The sequence below is a fragment of the Neophocaena asiaeorientalis genome, unplaced genomic scaffold (genome assembly GCF_003031525.2).
Source record: "Neophocaena asiaeorientalis asiaeorientalis breed wild unplaced genomic scaffold, Neophocaena_asiaeorientalis_V1.1 scaffold205, whole genome shotgun sequence".
Classification (NCBI taxonomy): domain Eukaryota; kingdom Metazoa; phylum Chordata; class Mammalia; order Artiodactyla; family Phocoenidae; genus Neophocaena; species Neophocaena asiaeorientalis.
In genome coordinates, this window is record NW_020174369.1 from 3757385 (window position 1) to 3775832 (window position 18448).

At 40.6% G+C, this 18448-nt stretch overlaps 1 protein-coding gene across 9 annotated transcripts in view; it reads left to right on the forward strand.

Moving 5' to 3' along the window:
- The window catches only part of FGGY (FGGY carbohydrate kinase domain containing), a 424150-nt gene continuing 405702 nt past the window's right edge, over positions 1-18448 (forward strand). For 7 of the 9 annotated variants that reach the window (XR_003004668.1, XR_003004667.1, XR_003004665.1 and 4 more), the window contains exon 1: positions 1-30. The gene's annotated coding sequence lies outside the window, so the exon portion shown is untranslated. Of the gene's footprint in view, positions 31-167; positions 259-14258; positions 14353-18448 lie in introns of those variants that run through there. The other 2 variants (XM_024756236.1, XM_024756235.1) reach the window with 2 other exon arrangements.

An 18448-nucleotide genomic window follows, 5' to 3' on the forward strand; every position in this document is an offset into this window, starting at 1 on the left:
CTAGCTAAAATGTGTTTTCAGATTGGACAAGTAAGTGACCCTCCGCCCAGTCCCACGTGTGTATCAGGGGCTTTAGCAAAAGCGCAGGCTCGCATCGCGCACGTTCTCCAGCTCGAGAGCGCACCCGGGCCCAAGCCTCCCTCCCCTTTCCCGCAGTCGCTGCCTCCTCTTCCTCGTCTGGCCGCCTGAGTCTTAACGCCAACGCCAGCAGTGCGTTGGCCCCTGAGACCTTGTTGAGTCCACTGTGTCCGCTCCTGGGTGAGACGTACGGCCACTCAAGAGAAGGGTGGGCCTTTACTGCATCCCCAACGCTGCCTAGGAGATGTCTGGAACCCGGGGTCCCCTGTCATCACTATCCAGTTAACTATGTTAATTTTCTCTCTCCCCCCCTTCCCACCGTATTTTAGGACATTTCCCCAGGCATTTTTGAACCTTTTAATTCCAGTCTGGCTACCTAAGGCATTTTAAGGCCATTGCTGCTTGTAGCTTTCAGTAGCTTATGGTAATGTTTGAGGTGCAGTTTAGTTTAGATGGTATAATGCTCTTTGGCTACAGTTATCCTGGGTAGGAAAGGCCTAGGAGTGTCTATTTTTATTAAAGTCCTTTCTTTTTAAGATGAACAAGATGCAAAATGGTGAATTTCCCTAATCATTGGCTATTTTCCACTAAAGCACTTCTCATGTCTTAACTAATTTCGTCTCTAAATTAAAAAGTCAAGTCATTTCCAAGATAGGGAAGAGCAGTCATTATTAGGTTACTTTTTAAAATAGGATATCAGGAGGAAGAGAGTGATTATGCTTTTGAACCACAAGTCAGTAAGAAAGAAGGCAAGCCTTCTCTTAGTTTGTAACTGGTATATAGATGGTAGAATTCTGCTTTGTTTTGTTTTGCTTGCTTTTCCCCTCTTTCCTATGATCCACCGACTGCATATCCTGAAATTGTACTTTTTAAGTTGCCAGCTGGGTCTTCCAGCCTTTTGACTGCCTCGTGGTCTTCTGGGAATCTCCTGTTAATGAGGTCCTGTGGTTGGCTTTTGACTTGGTGGCCACTGGCCTGGCTCTTGGAGGGAGCCAGCTGAGGAGGGCCTCCTGGTGGGAGGCTCTAAGAACTCTTATTAAGGATGATTGAGGGAACAGAGAGGGTGAGAAGGGCCTGGAGATTGATTTTGAGGGGGAGGGAGGTTGGGAGTCTCCCTACTGGATTTGGAAGTCAAAACATGTGTATTGGGAGAAAGGAGTAACCCAGAGGGTGGAGATCTGTGTCTTTCTGGATGAAATTAAGAAGTTTACTGGGAGGAGACTGAGCTTTCTTCCAGGCTGTGTTAATTTTTACTGTGGGCCTTGTCTTTTCCTGGAATCTGGTTCTCTTTCCCTAACCTTTCACTTGGTTCAAATCACAGTCAATTACCAGCTGGCTCTGAAAACAGTTTGAGGTAGTGAATCTTGCCCTTAAGCTCACAGCTGGAGTGGGACCACCCTCCCCCCCCCACGCAAAGTATTTGAAATAATTATTTTACCAGAATGTACTACAGAGATTATTCAACCTCTTACCTGTGCATATTTTTATAAGGTGGAATTTAGAGTCAACCCAGCTGATGTAAGAGGCGGTCATCCAAACCAGCTCTTGTGTTCATTTGTTTGTTCACTAATTTGGGAATGTGTTCTTGGCCTGGCATTGTGGTAGGCTCTGGGAAAGCAAGGATGAACAAGACTTGGTCTTTGCTTTCAAGCTTTCATCCAGTCTGCTTCTGTCTAGTCTGGCAAGGGAGATTATATGATAGTGAGCTTAGTGCTGTAGCAAGGTAGAAGAAGATTCTCCTCTCTAATGGGCTGTATGGGAAAAGAATCTAAAAAAAGAGTGGATAGATGTATATGTAGAACTGATTCACTTTGCTGTACACTTGAAACTAACATAACGTTGTAAATCAAGTATACTCCAATAAAAATTAAAAAAAAAAAGATTCTCAGGAGTTGAGAGAAGTCCAAATGGCCCAATATAGGCTTTTATTGAAAACTTCTCAGAGGAGATAATACCCAAGTTGAGTTGCAAAGCATCGGTGTGATTGGGTTGGAGAAAGACAGAGGAAAGGGGATTATCTGACTTGGAACAGCATGGGCAAAGCTATGCAAGTCTGGTGCATTGTTGATTAGTATGGGCGGACTGGAAAGGGTAAGGGGAAATCACCAGAAAGGAGGTTCGGGAGAGTGAAAAGTCCAGATCAGGGAAGGTCAGGTGAATCAGGTTAAGGGAGTTTGAAATGCATCTCCAGAGCAAGCAGCAGCTATTGAAGTGACACTGTCAGATTTGTGTTTTAGAAAGTTAATTCTGGCTGCAGGGTGGAGAATGAATTGGAGTGGTGAAGATTGGAGAGAGGCTATTATAATGCAGGTGAGAGATGGGTTAGTGTAGTAGCTATGTGACTAGAGGAGAGAGATTAGAATAGAATGGTTAGGAATTAATTACTGATTGAATGTAGGGGATGAAGAAAGGATGTAGCAGTCAAGGTACCACAGGAAAGAAAAGGCATTCCCCACTAGGATATTTTTCAACAGCTTTATTGAGGTATATGTGACATACAGTAAACTGTACATATATAAAGTGTCTAATTTGAGAAGTTTCAACGTATGTATTTATCCATGAAACCATCATTACAATCAAGATAAAGAACATTTCTAATACCCCCAAAGATTGGTCATGCCCCTTTCTAATCCCTCCAAGAACCAGTGAGTTGTTTCTGTCACTATTTAAACTCTTTTAGGATTTTATCTGTGGGGTCATAGAATATGTATCTTTAGTGTGCGGTGGCTTTTCTTTAGCATAATCCTCTTGAGTTTATCCAGGTTATGTGTGCATACATAGTGGTTTTTTTTTTTTTCTGAGTACAACTATACCATATTTAGTTTATCCACTAACCCATTGATGGACATTTGGATTATTTGCTGCTTTTTGGCTACTACAAATAAAGCCAGTATCCGTATTTGTATAAATGTCTTCGTACAGCCTTCATTTCTGTTAGTTAAATACTTAAAAGTGGAACGGCTAGTTCACATGGTAGGTGTATACTTAACTTAAGAAACAGCCAAACCATATTTCAAAGTGATTCCAGTTGCTTCAACTGGTGTGATCACTCTTTTAAATTTTAGCTATTCTAATAATGTGGAATCCTCTCATGGGGTTCTGTTGTGCACTTCCCTAATGACTAATAATTTAAAACTTCTTATCATGTTGCTTATTTCCCTGTATATATTTCATATATCTTCTTGGCTGAAGTGTTTATTTCTTCTGTCCACTTTTTAAAAATGGGCTGTTTGTTTCCTTATTGACTTTCAAGAGGTTTTTTTTGTTGTTGCTTTTTGCGGTATGCGGGCCTTTCACTGTTGTGGCCTCGCCCGTTGCAGAGCACAGGCTCTGGGCGCGCAGGCTCAGCGGCCATGGCTCACGGGCCTAGCCGCTCCGCGGCATGTGGGATCTTCCCGGACCTGGGCACAAACCCGTGTCCATTGCATCGGCAGGCGGACTCTCAACCACTGCGCCACCAGGGAAGCCCAAGAGGTTTTTATATATATTCTCATTAATAAGTTCTTTATCACAGCTGTGATTTGCAAATATTTTATCCCATTTCATGGCTTATATTTTCATAGCAGTGTCTTTTGAAAAGCAGAGTTCTTAATTTTGCTGAAGTCTAATTTATCAATTTGTAATTTTGATAATGTAAATTTTATCAATTTATTCCTTTATGAACCATGGTTTTGGTATCTTAAAAATCATGCCTAGCCTGAGATCTCAAATATTTTCTCCCATTTTTCTTTTAAGAAGCTTTATTGTTTTTTATTTTACATTAAATCCAGGATCCATTTCATGTTAACCTGTAGGACCAGATGTGGACAAAGTTTAGTTTTTTTATATGGTATCAGTTGTTCCAGCACCATTTGCTAAAAAATCTATCCTTTCTCCATTGAATTGTCTTTGTACCTTTGATCAGAATCAATTTACCATGTGTATATGTGGGCCCATTTCTGGATGTTTTATTTTGTTCCATTGATTTCTTTGTCTGTTTTAATGCTAGTACCACTTAGTTTTGATGACTGTAGTTTTGTAATAAGTATTAAAATCAGGTAGTATAAGTCCTTCAACTTTGTTCTTTTTAAAAGTTATATTGGTTATTCTGCATCTGTTACATTTCCATTTTACAGTCATTTTGTCAGATTCAAAATAAAGGCCTGTTGAGATTTGAATTGGAACTTCATTTAATTTATACATTAGTTTGGGGAGAGAATTAACTTCTTAAATATTGAGTTTTCTGACCCATGGACACAGTATATCTGTTCATTTATTTAGGTCTTCCTTAATTTCTCTCAGCAGTGTCTTTTAGCTTTCAGTAGATGGGTCTTTGTCAGGTTATCTCTAGGTATTTCACATTTTTTGACGCTATTGTAAACAGTATTGTCTTCTTAGATTTCAACTTTCAGTTGTTTGTTGCTACTTGTATATTGATCATGTATCCTGCCATCTTGCTAACTGACTTATTAGTTTTAGTAGCTTTTTTGTGGGTACCATCAGATTCTTTATGTGATCATGTTATCTGTGAATAAAGACAGTTTTACTTCCTCCTTTCAATGAGGATGTCTTATTTTTTTGTTATAGTGCACTGGCTAGAATCTCCACGCAGTGTTGTGTAGATATGATGAGAGCAAATGTCTTGCCTTGTTCCTGAGCTTAGGGAAAAGCATTCATATCTTCAGCATTATGATTTATGATGTTAGTTGTATATTTTTTGTAGAAGCTCTTTATCAGGTTTAGGAAGTTCCATTCTATTCCATCTTTGCTGAAAGGGTTTTAGGAAGTTCCATTCTATTCCATCTTTGCTGAAACGGTTTTTTTGTTTTTTCTTTGTTTTTTTTAAATGAAGAATGGGTATTTTGTCAGTTGCTTTTTTCTGTAACTATTGAGATCATTTTTTAAAGACTCTTAATATGATTAATTACATTCATTTTTGGGAGGGGAATGTTAAATTAACTTTGTATTCCTGAGATAAATCCCACGTGGCCAGGACCTATATTATCCTTTTTATATTTTGTTGGCTTCTGTTCTATTTGCTAAAATTTTAAGAATATTTGCATCTGTGTTAATGATGGGTATTGATATAGTTTCTTTCCTTGTATTTTAAGTTTTGTTATCAAGATAATTCTGGCCTCATAGAATGAACAGGCAAGTATTTCCTTCTTTTCAGTTTTCTGTAAGAATTTGTGTAGAATTGCCATTATTGCTTTTCTTAAATATCTAGTAGAATTCATCAGTGAAACCATTGGGCTTGGAGTTTTTTTGTGGGGGAGAGAAGTCAACTGATTTAATAATATAGGACTATTCATATTATCTGTTTCTCCTTGAATGAGGTTTGATAGTTTGTGTATTTCAAGGAATTTGTACATATTATCTAAGTTGCTCATAATATCCCCTTATTATCATTTTAATATTTATAGAATCTTTTGTAATTTCATCTCCTCATTCCTAAGACTGGTTATTTGTCTCTTTTCTCTTTATTTTCTTGATCATTCTGGCCAGAAATTTATTAATATTATTGATCATCTCAAAGAACCAGCTTTTGGTTTCATTTATTTTCTTTATTGTTTTCCTTTTCTTTTTTAACTTACTGATTTCTGCTCTAAAATTTATGATTTCCTTTCTTCTGTTAACTTTGGCTTCCTCTTACTCATTTCTTTCTAATTTATTAAGGTGGAAATTAAGGTCATTTACTTGAGACTTTTCTAAGATAGGCATTTGATGCTGTAAATTTCTAAGTATTGCTTCAACTTCATCCCACAACTTTTGCTGTTTTTATTTTCATTCAGTGAATATACTTTCTAGTTGTTTTTAATGTCTTTTTGACCCATGGTTATATAAAAGTGTGTTATTCAGTTTCCAAATATTTGAGGATGTTCCACATATCTAACTATTATTGACTTTTAATTCCGCTGTAGTCACAGAGAGTACTTTGTATGACTTGACTCCTTTTAACTTTTTGAGACTTGTTTCATGGCTCAGAATGTGGTCTGTCTTGGTAAATGTTCCGCGTACACTTGAAAAGAATGTGTAGTCTGCTCTTGTTGGGTAGAGTTCTTTTTACATGTCAATTAGGTAGCTTCATTGACTACTCTTAATGTTTTATATACTTGCTGATTTCCTCTCTATCTGTTCTACCAATTATTGAGTGACATATTTAATTCTCTCATGATAATTGTAGACATATGCATTTCTCCTTGCAGTTCTATCAGATTTTGCTTTATGTATTCTGATGCTCTGTTATTATGTGCATTAATATTTAGGATTTTTAAGTCATCTTGGTGAATCATCCCCTTTATTATTTCATAATTTCTGATGATATGTTTTGCTCTGATAGCTACTTAATCATTATTCCTGATAATATTTTTGCTTTAAAATCTACTTAATGTTATGTTAATACAGCAAACTTCAGCTTTCTTTTGATTGCTCTTTTATGGTATATCTTTTCTTCCTTCTGCTTTTTAACCTATTTGTCTCCTTATATTTAAAGTGTGCTTCTTATAGGCAGCATATAGTTAGACTGGGTAACAAAGCAAGGCCTAACAATCTCTGCTTTTTAATTAGGGTGTTTAGACTGTATATAATGCAATTCATATGGTTTGTTTTAAACATATCATCTTGCTTTTTTTTTTCTACTTGTTCCATCTGTTTCTTGGTCTCTTTTCTCTCTTTTGTCTTCTTTTAGATTAATTTTTTAAAATTCCATTTTCCCCCTTTATTGGCTAATTAGGCATATCCTTTTTTCAGATATTATTTTAGTGGTTGCTTTAAGGTTTATAGTGTACATCATTAATTTATCAGAGTCAACTTTCAAGTGGTATTATACCACTTCATATGTAATATAAAACCATATAACAATGTATTTCTAATTCTTGTCTCATAGCCTTTGTGCTACTGCTATTTCATGTTGTATATTTTACTTCCATATATGTTTTAGACCCCACAATACATGGTTATTATTTTAGTTTTAAGCAACTCTCTTTTTAAGACATTCAAAAAATATTTAGAAGTCTTTATATGTACCACATAGTTACCTTTATGCTCTTCCTTGCATTTTATGGATCCAGATTTCCATGTGATATTATTTTTCCCCACTTCTTGTGGTGCAGTTCTGCTGGTGGTGAATTTTGGTATGTCATTTTTGGTATGTCTGATAAAGTCTTTATTTCAGCTTTAGTTCTGAAAGATTTTTTCACAGCGTAAAGAATTCTAGATATAAAGTTTTTTTCTTTTAGTCCTTCAAAGATCTTCCTCTACTGTCTCATAGCTTGCATTATTTCTGATAAGAAATCCATTGTCATTCTCGCGAGTTTTTTTTTTTTTTGCATAATCTGCCACCCCCCACCCTGACTGCTTTTAAGTTTTTCTCTTTATCATTGGTTTTGAACAATTTAATTATGATGTTTCTTGGTTTAGTTTTCTTTATATTTCTTGTGCTTGGGGTTCGTTGATATTCTTGATTATATGGGTTTATAGTTTTCATCAGATTTGGAAAAGTTGTGTCCATTATGTCTCATATATTTCTCCTGGTCCCTTCTTTGTTCTCTCTTTCAGGTATTCCCATTTCACATATATTAGGCCACTTGAAATTTTTCCACAGCTCACTGATGCTCTGTTTATTTTTGCAAAATCTTTTTTTCTCTTTGTTATATTTTAGATAGCTTCTATTACTGTGTCTTGAAGGTTACTAATCTTCTGTGTTATCTAATCTCATATAGTTAACTTTTCATCTCAAACATTTTAGTTTTCATTTCTAGAATTTCAACTTGAGTCTTTTTTGAAATCTTGCATGTGTGAACTTTTAAGTTCACTCTTTCCTTTAGCTTTTTGAACATATGAAATTCAGGTATGATAGCTGTTTTAATATGTGTCTACTAGTTCCATCAAATGTGTCAATTCTAGGTCAGTGTCCATTGATGTTTCTCATTTTAGTAGTATTTTCCTGCTTCTTTGCATGCCTGGTAATTTTTGGTTGAATATCAGACATTATGTATTTTACCCTTTTCAGTGCTAGATATTTTTTGTATTTCTATAAATACACTTGAGCTTTGTTTTGGGGCATGAGTAAGTTATTTGGAAACAGTTCTATCCTTTTGAGTCTTGCTTTAAGCTTTGTTGAGTAGGGCTAATTCGTCTTCACTGCTGAGGTAAAACCCTTCTGTGTACTCTACCCCATGCCCTGTTAATTATGAGGTTTTCCACACTGGCTGGTCTGAATAGGCACTATTCATGGCCCTGTGTGAAATCCGCTGATTGTTCTCTGTGATCCTTTTGAGTGCTTCTGGCTCAGATAGTTTCCTCACATACATACAGTGATTGGTACTCTCCTGAATACTTCAGGAGCACATCCTCCTGTACATCTCTCTCCTGTCTTGTACTTTGCCCCAAGAATTCTAGCCTCCTTGTTCTACTTAGACCTCTAGCTCTGGCTCCTCAATTCGGGAAACTGCAGGGCTTGGTATGGATTTCCTCTTCTGTGTCCTCTGTCCCAGGCATTAAGCTTGAGCAGTTTTAGGATACCTCATTTTTTCCCCATCTCTTTGAGATTACTGTAGTTTTTTGCCTGATGTCCAGTGTCCCGAGAACCTTAGTTTCCTGTATTCATTATTTTAGTTGTTTTAGGTGGGAAGGTAAATATGGTGCCTGTTGCTCCATCTTGGCTAGAAGTGGAGGTCCTCAACTGGAATTTTTGAAGAAAATTTTAAAAGGGACTATTTGAGGTTGTGAGGAAGGGATTTATATAGGACCCTGGAGGTCCTATAACCCCTTCATCAACTTAAATTATTTATAAAGTTCTTAACAACATGGATGACAAAATGAAGCAGAGTTCATACAGCAGGTACATATGCAGTGCTGTGTGTGTGGGCTGGGTGTAGTCAGAGTGGAAAAATAAAGTAGAAATCATTCAGGCTAAATGTATGTGTTGCCAGTCCCTTGGGCAATCTGGATTTTGGGCTGAGTTACACTGAAATCTGTTGCAGACCAGGCTGAGAGCTGAGTATCTTGAATTCTGCTACACTGGCCATGGGATGAAGAGATTAAGAAAGGACTCAGTTTCTGGTCAGCTATGGGGGATGAAAGTTGAGAAGGCAAATTATAAAATCAAGCATGATTTATATACACCAAACTCAATGTAGTTTATGAAATTCTGGGATTGTAGAATTATGTGGCCAACTTTGATATTAGAGTGTGGCTATGGGTCGGCTGTTTTAAATCATCATGTGACATAGTGGACAGAGCATGGGGTTGAAGACCCTCTCTGTTTTTACTGACTCTGTGACATTGGGCAAGTGACCTAAATGCACAGAACCTTAGTTACCCCGTCTCTGGGTTGTGGACCCTCCAAAGTTGTTGGGAGGATCAGCAAAGCTGTCTAGTAAGTCACTAGTACCAGTCCTGGAAGAGAGTAAATGCTCACGCAAAATCTGTTGATCCAAGACGAGGGTTGGCACAAAATATGAGTTTGAGAAACATTGCAATTCAGGTGAAGGTACATATTGACAGGACATATTAATAGATAACGCTGATTTCTAGGGACCTATTAAAGGAAGAGTAGGGTATTTGAGGAGGGCTACCTCAAAGCCCACCTTCAAAGGCACTTTGTGAAGACACCCCAGGTCCCCTTCCCTTTTCTCCTGAACAAGTTGTTCTGATGTTAGTGTCTGAGATTGGGTATTGGGCTGGGTGGGCTACTGATTTGTCCCAACATGTGTTGCATCTAGGGGGCCTCCAGGAAGGTAGAGAAGACCTGCTGTGTGCTCACGGTGGGCTACTAGCCCAGCTTCCCTCATCTCCACACAGCATCATGTGGGAACATGGGTATCTGAAGATCATTCTTGTTAAATGTACCAAGTGCCCCGTACCCCTTCTTCCTCCCTCTTTATTTTAGGAAAAGCCATGGCATGGAGGGGTTATAGGAGCTAAAAGTATATAGCAAAGAGGAAAGGAAACTCAGGATGTCCTGAGAGTCATCTTAAAACGTTTTAAGGGATAGCTCACCCAAAGGAGGTTAGGTGGCTGATCCCGTAGGATAAAAATGAGGACTAGAGGGTGGAAGCCATATAAAGTAGAATTCAACGCAGTACGAGGCTCTTTCTTCTTCTTATAGTACTAGCTGCGTATTGTGAAAATTCAGACAGCACAGAGAGGGGAAGTTAAAAATTGCCCTTCAAGCTTCCACCACATTTCTTTTCCCTAGATGTCACTGCAGTAAGCAGGCTTTTGCATATTCTTCCTGAAGTTTTGTATGTTAGGTCCTTATACAATACAGTGGTTCTCAAACTTTAGCACCTGTCAGGGTAGCCTGGCAGATGTGAGCCGCACTCCCCAGAGTTTCTGAATCAGTAGATCTGGGCTGGAGCCTGAGAATTTGCATTTCTAACATGTTCCCTGGCGATGCTGTTGTTGTTGCTCTGGAGATCACAGTTTGAGAACCACTGTTGCTTTTCCTCTTTACAGAGTTAATACAAATGCGTTCATACTATGGTGTCTAAGAACTTGCATTTTTACTTAATAACATATAATTAGCAATTTTCTTTAGCTTTTCATTGTTTTTAACAGCTGCTTCTGTATCGGTTTTAGCAATTCCCCTATAAATAAACATTGAATTTGTTTCCAGGGTTTTTGTGAGTGTGCCCTTGCCTTTAAAAAAAAGAAAGTTGAAATCAGACATTTTTGTATACATCTTTTAGATGAGCCAATCTTAAATGCTTAGAAGTTCAACTCTTGGGTAAAAGGGTAGATTTTGAAAACAGAAAGGAGGTTGAACCAATTATTCTCCCACTAAAAGTGTCTGAAACTGCCTTTTTCCCCAAACTCTTGCCAAAGATGGGTACCAGCATTTTCATTTTCTGCCCATTTTTTAAGGTGTACGATTATATCTCAGTATTCTTTTGATTTGCATTTCCCTCCATTATTTGTGAGGCTAAAGGTTGACATGTATGCATTGTATGTCTTTTTCTATGAACTGCAAGTTTTTATTTCCTCCATCACAAGGAGGAGAGAACAGTATGAACAGAGGCACCAAACCTTCATTTGAGGGATTGCTAGTAGCTTTGTAGAGTTGGAGCCTCAGGGGTTGCAGTCAGGGAGGAGGCAGGGAAGTAAGGTGAGAGGCACAGGCAGAGCCGTAGCTTTGAGGGCCTTGTGGGCCAAAGAAAGAACTTGGGCCTTACTTTGGGCAGAGGCAGTACTGATGGTGTTTAAGCTTACGGTGTAGCTCTTGGCAGTTTTAACAGGGTGTGTTTCTGGAGGGGCAAGCTGTCCAATAATCTTCCAGTAACTCATTCTTTAGGCCTTTCACCCTGGGCCTTGAAGCCACCTGGCCATTCTTGATAAACAGGTAAACACAAGACTAGACCAGAGGCCTCAGCCAGCCTCAGGCTGGGCGCTGTCTTCAAGGGAGGAATTTTGCAAGATGGTGCAGGGACTGGATTTTGTTGCTCTACCTAATACTGTACTGCCCTGAGCCCTTCCTGAATTTACCGACATCTGACAGCAGTCATCAAGGTTGGTGGGTTCTTCTGTTGTTTTTATTTGAGTGACTTTCTGAGAAAAGCTGTGGATTTGGGCCAATATGCTAATGATAATGATATTGCTTTGAAAGTCTGATTAGTTCTGTAGAATATTATTTTATAGTTAATTATGTCAACAAATCAACAGACTCTTGGAGAAGAAAGTGAAAGAAGGAGATAAACTACATATATATTTAACAAATTGTTCAGAACTCCAAGAGAGGTAGGAATTCACGTATTACAAAGAAGAGTCCACTTAACAATAAAAAATCACTAAGTTTGCCTGTAATTTTCCCTGTTATGTGCGTAGCTTTGTAATTGGCTTATGGGTTTAAACTATAATAACTTCGCATTTAGAATCAGGACACCAGCCCTGGCTCTCTGTGTGTCTGTTCTGCCACTTTTCTGCTTCCAGGGTCCTGGCATGAGAGTAAGAGGCCGTCAGATTCAGGCTTTGGCTTTTAGTGAACTCAGGCTGTGAATTGGGTTTGTGAAAGATAGACCCCATCTTTCTTCTCCCCTCCATGCATGTGTCTGTGGGAATGGGGCTCTGGGTCAAGGAGGATGATTGATCTGGGAGGGGGTGCAGTGCTTTACACACAAGAGAAGCTTGCTGATGGTGCTTCTAGAACTCTCCAGGGACGGAGAGTTTTTAGAGGCTTTTTATTTCAAAAGGTATTTGACTATTTTATACATTAATAATTTCTCCCTCCCTCACAGCCCAGGAATTCCCCTATTACTGCATGACACACGCTGTGCTTGTCTCCAGGTAGAAGGAAGTAGGGGGGCAGAACATTCTCAGTTAATATCTAATGTTTCTCACAGTAGCATTTATAGTGACATAGGTGGTAGTTATTAATCAGAGCATGGAAGGGGCGTTTCTGATGGCTGAGTGTCTGAGAAGTTTTCACAGGATGAACAGACTTGTAATTGTGTTCTGAGTGTGTCCAGGATGAAAGCAGCTTGGTTAGGGAAGGAAAGCCAAGTCATTTCAGGGATGGATAAGAGTCCTGCTCTGGCTTAGGCAAACCTGACTTTGAGTACAGCCTTCTTCCTCTCCAGGCGTCGTGACCATCGGCCGGGTATCGCTCCTCTCAGGATTTGAGTGTCCTCCCCTGTAAATGAGGGAAGGGTGGGTGTCATAAATGTGGGCCCCCCTCTCCCTTTCTCTGCAAAGAGAATAGCTTGGTAGGGCTATTAAAGGGCTTGGAAGGCATTTTGACAAGTCAGGAGCTGCTTTATTGGCTCACAAGTATTGAAGAGAAGAGAGCGTAAGCAAGGTTTTATGGAAGAGGACATGGGAGACTCAAAGTTTAATTTGCTTTGAGGTGATGTTTGTTTTTGGAGTTTGGGGATGTCCTTTGATGCGTCAGATTTTCCATCCGTGATTTTGTTAGGGCCTATACTGTGCATTTGGCCTCAGCATGGTTGGGGTTTGTGTTTTCTTTGCGTCAGCTGTTGTGCTGTTGCCTGTGTGGCTCTTGGAGGGTGGTGGGTTTTGGCCACCATCCAGGACTGCCTCAGAGTTGATCCCTGTGGCTGCCACATTGTGAGGCAGGCATGAGGACTTGGGGAGTTTTGCCTTTTCTGCCTGTTGGAATCCGTCTTTGAATTTAAAAGGACAGCCAGCCATTCTTCTGTCTGATTTAATACCATATCCCTCCTCCAGTCACCTCGTATTTGTCTCTAAAAATGGGCTCAGTCCAAAGCATGAAGATCCTCAACATCCTGAAAAATACTGGGTTTCTGATCCAATGATTGGAACAGTGATGAAAACAATAAACTGGTGCTTCTTTTACCAGCTAACGTCTCTGTATTCTGCAGAGAAAGGTGGAGTTGGAATAAGATGCTTGGCTTCAAGAGTATAGCTGAGATTCTGATGGCAATCTGGAGCCACCTTACTGCCATGTGTAATATTACCAGGTGCATTAGATTGAGCTTGACGTACATCAACAAGGCATAACTTGAGGCATCACCATTTGACTTTCAAAAATCAGCTTCTTACATTAAATTGTCAGCTCTTTAAAATCAGAAATGATATATTTTTCAGCTTCCTATTCCTGGTGTCCTGGCACAGAAAAAGCACTTAACATTTGTTTACTGGAGTTTGAGCTGTTAGACATGGTGAGAATACCTAGGTATAGATCATGCATATTAAGTAATTGCAGATGTCCAGAGGTGATTTGATGGTGAAAAGGGAGGGTTGGCACATGTTAATAGTCCTAATAGTTGCTGCCGTTTACTGAGCATGTACCATATATCAGGCACTGTGCTGGGCACTTCAGTTATACAATCCTAGTTCATTGTTCAAAGAATACAATGAGATTGGAGCTGCAGGAGACAGCCTTTCACTTTCAGAGAAGTACCTGTCAAGAAGCTGTACATTTTCTCCCATGAGTATTTTTGGTAAAGCCAGTGGAGAATCAGATATTATTGCCAGATTAGCGCTTTCCTTCCCATCCCGAACTTTCTCTCCATCTTAGAGCATGTGTGCATTGTTTAAAGTGGTATTTAGTTCCTTCTGACAAAGAGACTAAAGTTGACCAGTGTACTCATTGCTTATCTTTTTCTTCCTAAACCTCCCAACCCCCTGATTGCAATATAACTAAATTAAAAAAAAATTGTGTGGGTCTCGTGTACTCGAGCTCCCAGCCAAGACCAAAGATCAAAGTCAAGAGAGGATATTGAGCTCCCTCCCAGGTCCCTGGGACGCTGTATTTGCAGACACTGTTTCCAAGTCAGTCTTGGAGGAGTAGCCCTCTGAGAAATAGGACTGCAGGTAAGCTCATCCACTTTGGAGCCTTGTAGTCTTAGGAAACATTGTTACCGGTCTTTGGTCACTTAGGGGAAGAGAAGGAGGAAAATACAAGAGAACAATCCCCAAAGGTTGGTTTTCAGCATTGGTGTTTGAGCATGACCCCTTAGAATCTCTGGGATAGTTGTGCAGAGAACAGCCTCCTGTGTCTGTGACCCTCTTTCCTTTTCTCACGTTGCCTTTGAGCAGCTTGCATGTTTGTTAAAGAATCAGCCATGAAGCCTGTGGTTTTCTGTGGCACATTTCTAATAATATTTGTAAAGGCTATTATTTAATGAACTGCATACATGTTTATCATAAGAGCAGTCTTTTGATGGTGAACAGGGGCTAAAAGCCAGTCCAGTCTGCGCTGGGGACTTGGCTGGGAGGCTGTTTCTGCCCTTCAGAGCCTCCTGTAGACTGAAAAGTTAGGTAAGGCTTGGGACGTGTGTGCAGCCAGCTTGAATTTCTCCCTGTAGGTTTTCTTTGCCTTGGCCTTCACAATCTATGTCCTTATTTCTCCGTCTGACCAGCCTCCCTATATTACCTATTAGTTGTTTTTGTTTTTAGAGAATTTATCTTTGACTGAAATGAATGAATTGGAACTAATGTTCTGACTCTCAGCATTCATCCATTGGGCTCTGGAGCCATACCATCCTGGCCTGGAGTCCCAGCTCCTCTGGTTTTGTGCTCTATGATGTTAAATAGCTTTATTGCTGAGAACCTCAATCTCCTAAACTGGAAAATGGGCTCATAGTGCCAACCACACGGGATTGTTACAAAGGTGAAGTGAAATCACAAGATCAGGTGGGCGGTTGCAGAGCAGAGCTTAATAAATGCTAGTTGTTGCTGCCTTTGTTGTTGATATTGATATTGAAGAAGTTTTTGAAGGATTTGGGTTTCACTTTTAGGTTGGTGTGTAGAAAGAGCCCTAAACCTGCCTTAAGAGGCCAGGGTTCAAATGCAGGTGCTGCTGTTGTTTGCTGTTTGTGGTACTAAGGGCAAATTTCCCCATCCCACCAAGGTATAAAATGGTGATAGGGTTACCAGCTTGACTGGGTTTCAGTCAGAAGATATGAACAAATGTATAAAAGTGCCAGGCATGCGGGAGGATCCTAATCCTTTTAAAAAAATACAAATTGGAAAAGGGAATAATGTTTTCCACTTTGCAGTTACTTTATTTCTTGAGGCCAAGAGGGACTGGAATACAGTTTGGAGTCTAGGACACAGCGGAGAGTACCTATGACCCAGGAACAAAGGGCACAGAAAGGGGAGACAAGGAATCTGAGTTGCAGAAACTCCTCTGGCAGAGTTTTTATAACTCACAGGGTTGAGTTTCAGGGAAGCTGCCTAAGGGCTTGAACTTCTTTGTTTCTCTTCTTTCAGGGTCCAGGTGTGGAAACAATCATAAAGAGATCACTTAAAACTATAGTAATGGGAAACATGGTGAACTTGAAATATTTAATTAGGATCTATTTCTTACAAAAACATGAACTGGGAGGTCTGTGCGAACAGTGCAGGGAGGGTAAGATGCCCTTGTTCCCGTGGGTTTGACTCTCTTCCCAACTGATGTCTCAGTTAAATGGTCTAGAAATGGGTAGTTTGCCAGAGAGAGGCCACCTGGTGTTGAGGAAGGGTCAGTCTCTGAAGGTGGTCAGCCTGAGTTCTGAGTTAGCCAGTTGTAGACAGAGTAGGCAGAAATACCTAGCAGAGTCCTTGGCAAATGGGCATTTACTAAATGGAGGGTATCAGGCAGTATATCATCCTGAGAATGGTTAGGGATTTGGGAGCCAGAGGGAATGAGATTGCTCTCAACTCCATCACTTGCGAGTTATATGACATACTGGAGCAAGTTATTAACTAGTCTAGGACTCGTTTTCCTCATCAGTAAAATGGGGATGATAACAGTAATTATCCTCAGGGGTCGATGTCAGGATAAAAAGTGGATTAAGAATGTAAGCAAGCTGCTTAGCAAAGCATCGGATACACAGTAAATTTGTACCTTTTATTATTTCCCTAAAGATAGGTTTTAAAGGTGTCCACTGAGTCTCAGAGACTTGGTGAGTTTGCGCTATATGCCAGGCACTGGGCTAACGCTGGGATACAGCTGTGGTCCAGGCAGCACTGGAGTTAATGTCTAATGGCAAAGCTCCACTGTCCATACAAGTGTATGTGTGTGGGCGGGGGGTGGGGTGGTGGTGGTGGTTCTCCCAAAGGATGGGCTCTTTCCTGTTTAGCCAAGAGATGGGTCCAAAACCCAGAGCTGGGGGTAGCCCTGAGTCAGCTGCAGAGTGGAAATCTGCCTCTTTGGATTTTATTGGAGGTAAATCAGGATGTCTGGGTAGTGGGTGGTAAGATGAGGAATTCCTTGTAGAGGAAGACAGTCAAAAGTGAGGGAGCCAGGCCTGAGGAGCTGGGCCAGCCCCCTGGGGGACTCTTTTGTCACTGGCACTGGCAGGAGTACAGAGAAGCCTGGATGATGGCTGGCCAGGTCTGTGTAATCCAGAATGTTTGTATAGATTCTTCATTTCCTGTGTCTTTCCCCTTGTTTCTCCCTCCAGTGTTTAGAATAATCTTGGACAGTTTTAGCCAAGGACAGAGAGTTGTTGGCTTGTCAGGATCAGTGTTGGGGAATAGCATCCCTGGGCCCTTCCAAGTAGTGACAGGGGGAAGCTAAGAGAAGGAACCCCGAGTACAGCAAGAGGATGTGTATGTGGTCAGTTCGGGGAGGTGGAACAGCGAGCCCAGTCAGGCTTCCTCCTCTTTGCAGCTAAAGAGACCGAGGAAGATCTGAGCCATGGCACTGTCCTATTTTTTCCTTCACTGTATCCTTAGCTCTTAGCAGGGTGCCTGGCACAATCCACATTTCTTTGAATATCAGTCATTGATTGCAAGATGCATCATTATTTCATATACCACTAAGAAGGAAAGAACATGCTACTGATCAGTTGTAAGATGCCATTGATTGCCGAGTCACTAATTTTGAAGAAGCTAAGTGTGAAAAAAATGAGTGTCTACGAATTAATAAAATGTAGTTGTAAGCATCCAATAAATATTTGTTAATTGGATGGATGAAGCATACAGAGATTAGAATCAAGGAAAAACACTAGTGCAGATAAGTACAAACCTAGGAATCCAACTATTAAAGCACTAAAGCCCGAACCTGTTCATGCTTGTTTTCTGTGGATTCACTGATCTAGGTGTTCATTCCGTAAACATTTATTGAAAACCAGTTATGTACCAGACACTGTACTGGTTTTGGGGATATAGAAATTGTAGGAGCTGGGGATCCAGGAATCAATCAGTTCCTTTCTTCAGGTTCAGGCCAGTAAGGGAGACGGACACAGAAACAAAAAATTCACAGTCGAGTGGTCTTCAAAAAGTTGGCAAAGAAAGTAGGGGCACAGTACTCTGGTGACAGCAGGGCATGGAGAGAGGCAAGGCAGTCTTTGCTGAAGAGGTGGTGGTTTAGCTGGATCTTGAAATGGAAGTCAGCAGGCTTACAAGAGAGGAAGGAGGTAGCAAGGGAAGAGAAGCATGAGGGGAGACAGTCCTGTAGCAGTGCGGTACACCTGTGGTCCTGCGAGGGGTTCAGGATGTCTGGAGCTTGGCGTGAGAATGGGCAGGACTGAGGTGGATGTGGCTGGACAGCAGGCAGATGGCAGCTCCTGGAGGGCCTGGGATGCTGTGCAGAGGGCCTCAGCCAGTGGTTTTCAGCCATCCTGAGTCCTGAGGAAGGACCCAGCAGAGCGATTGCTGGGGGGAGGGTAGAGGGCCAGGCAAGGGTGATATTTGCTTCAAACAGAGAAGCTCTGCTTTGATCTGTTTTATTTCAATTTTTCCGAGTAATGGCTTGAAGGAAAGATATCCCTTTCGGATGCTTGAAGGAATGCATGGTTTGAAAACTGGTGCCACTGGTCATACGGGCGAGGAGATGAGAAGGCACTTAGGCTGGAGCCTGAGAGTTGTTCTCTGAAGCTCAGACGGAGGTAGCACATGTTCTTAACTACAGTTTCCCCATTGGCCTCTACACCTGCCTGTGAACCAAAGGGGGCCACACACCTCTGGGAAATCTTCGTGA